General features: G+C 40.7%; 1 non-coding gene across 1 annotated transcript; it reads right to left on the bottom strand.

The window, feature by feature from the left end:
- Window positions 1-478: 478 nt before the first annotated feature.
- On the bottom strand, window positions 479-585 carry LOC119468207. Its single transcript, XR_005196853.1, has one exon. It is a non-coding gene; the product is annotated as a U6 spliceosomal RNA (small nuclear RNA).
- Window positions 586-2865: the final 2280 nt, after the last annotated feature.

Here is a 2865-nt window from a genome sequence, read left to right as displayed (position 1 = left end):
AGGGTTTCACCATGTTGGCCAGGATGGTCTTGATCTCTTGACCTCATGATCCGCTTGCCTTGGCCTCCCAAAGTGCTGGGATTACAGGCGTGAGCCACCGCGCCTGGCCGAAATTACTGATTTTTAAAAATAATTTTTGACCTGAGAATGACATTAGGTTCGTGTGGTTCAATCAGTTGTGTGACATTAGGATCATATGGTTCAACTTAATACTTGGAAGAGTCAGAACTAATGAGGTGATCTAAAGAAAGAGAAGCCAGCTGTGTAAATACCTGGGGAAAGAGCATTTCAAGCAAAGGAACAGCAATTGCAAAGGCCCTAAAACAAAAATGTGCTTGCCATGTTTGAGGAGCAGTAAGAAGGCTGAAGAGTAAAGGACAAGCGGGAAGGACAGTAATAGGATGGTAATAGAGAACAGATCAAACTGGTGACCATGGTAACAAATTTTCTCCATTATTTATTTATTTATTTATTTATTTAAAATATGGAACGCTTCACGAATTAGCGTGTCATCCTTGCGCAGGGGCCATGCTAATCTTCTCTGTATCGTTCCAATTTTAGTATATGTGCTGCCGAAGCGAGCACCTCCTTTTTAAAAAAAAAAAAAAAAAAACAGGGTCTCACTTTGTCATTCAGGCCAGAGTTCAATGGCATGCTCATAGTTCACTGCAGTGATCTTCCTACCTTAGCCTCCTTAGCTGGGACTATTGGCATGCACCACCACGCCCAGGTAATTTTTTTTTTTTTTTTTAGTAGAGACAGGCCAAGTTTATGCCTGTAGTAGTGGATTCAGCTACCTCAGGAAGCTTGACCCCAGGAGTCCAAGGTTATATAGCAGCACAATTGTGCCTGTGAATAGCCCCACACTCCAGCCTGGGCAACATAGCAAGATCCCATCTCTTAAAACGAACAAAAAACCCCAAGCAGCTCTTCTCCATATTGGCTTTATATGCAGACTTCATCATGTGGTAGCAAGATAGCTCTCAAAAACTTTAGTTCTATATTCACTCCAGTCCAAGTCCAGCAAGAGAGAGATATTTTCCAGTAGCTCCTAGATTCACTGAACCAATATGAGTTACCTTCCCATCCTCTAACAAATTACTGTAGCAAGGAAGATTCTGTGCTATGATTAGCCAAATTTGAGTCATATGCTTTACCTCTGGTCCACCCAAAGAGCATGGATTATAGGAGAGGAGTGGTTCCCGGAAGAAAAAAAGGCGTACTGTCACCAAAACATGGAAATAGATACTGATTGTCAAAACACAATACTTACTACACCAACTAACTCAAAGACCTTCGCATTAAGCTTTTAAAAGAAGTTAGTTGTTGCCATGGCACTCATTTTGAATCTCTTCCAGTTCCACACACAATACTGCATTTTTTTCCCCTGAATCATCAGGCTTTCATATATTTAGTTGGCACTGATGGGTGAATGTCATGAAAAGTAAACGCATGATTATGAAAGTTAACTAGCTGGAAGGGTCAGTATTTCAGCACATCGCTTTTTAGGACACTCCCACCTGGTATTGCAGGTAGTTTCTTGTCCTTGTACTTCTCTCCTATTGTCAGCCTATCTGAAACATATTTATTTGTCCTTGATACCCTAGAGGCAGGGTGGCTGCTAACTAACGTGCCTGGGAAACACGTCAGAAGCAAGTGACAATGAATTTGCTAAAGTTCGTCTTCTAGAAGGATATTTACATTGTAGAATCTGGAAAGGAAAATTTATCTACAGATACGTCTTTTCAGTTTCCTTGTTGCACTAACAAGTTATTTTTTCCATATGACGTTTAATCTACCTTACATGACATTTTTAACATTTTAGTTCAAAATCTGCTTCAGAAAATGGATAACTTTGGCGTGAAAAGATTTTTGGCTCTATTCTAGAATTTGGGATGGTTCCTCTAGTTTGCTGCTTCCTTGGACACCAAACATAACATTCTCTGTTCTAGGACATGCTTCAAGTCGGTCATAAGACTGGCAGAAAATCAAACCAAACAAATGAATGGTTGTTGAAGTTAATCTCCCATCCTGGAGCTTTGCATGCCATGGAGTAGCCAGCTTTTATTAACAGGCACAATCCTGATCAAAATCACTGCTCTGTAGTCCTGTTCATCAGAATTTCATGTTACGGAAACTGGATTTGGGCCTGGTTTCTTTAAAAATAGATGTGATAATGAAATAATTACGTATTACAGCCATTACAATTTCTATTGTATGAGAAAGTGAATAACATACGAATGTAAAAGAGTAGGTTACTAAACCACATGTTCTAAATGAACATTTAACATTTTTGTTTTAATTAGCCAGGCATGTGTGGTGGCCAGTGCCTGTAGCCCTAGCTACTCAGGAGGCTGAGACGGGAGGATTTGCTTGAGCCCAGGATTTCAAGGTGAGCTTTGATCACACCACTGCACTCCAGCCTGGATGACAGAGCAAGACCCCATCTCAAAAAAAATAATAATACAAGCATGGAAAAATACTAGAAAACACATACAAATGTTAACCTTAAGGAATGGAATTATCAGTGATTTTATTTTTATTTTCTAAAATTCAAACATGAAATGTACTACATCTGCAATCAGAAAAATTAGTTTTTAAAGAAAAATAGGTGTTGTGGCTCACACCTGTAATCCCAGCATTTGGGAGGCCAAGGCGGGTGGATCACCTGAGGTCAGGAGTTTCAGACTATCCTGGCCAACATGGTGAAACTCCATCTCTACGAAAAATACAAAATTAGCCGGGCATAGTGGTGCATGCCAGTAGTCCCAGCTACTCGGGAGGCTGAGACAGGAGAATCGCTTAAACCCAGGAGGCAGAGGTTGTAGTGAGCTGAGGTCGTGCCATTGCACTCCAGCCTGGGCG

Source organism: Cebus imitator, unplaced genomic scaffold, assembly GCF_001604975.1.
Source record: "Cebus imitator isolate Cc_AM_T3 unplaced genomic scaffold, Cebus_imitator-1.0 Scaffold391, whole genome shotgun sequence".
Taxonomy (NCBI): domain Eukaryota; kingdom Metazoa; phylum Chordata; class Mammalia; order Primates; family Cebidae; genus Cebus; species Cebus imitator.
This window is presented reverse-complemented; position numbering and strand designations above follow the sequence as displayed.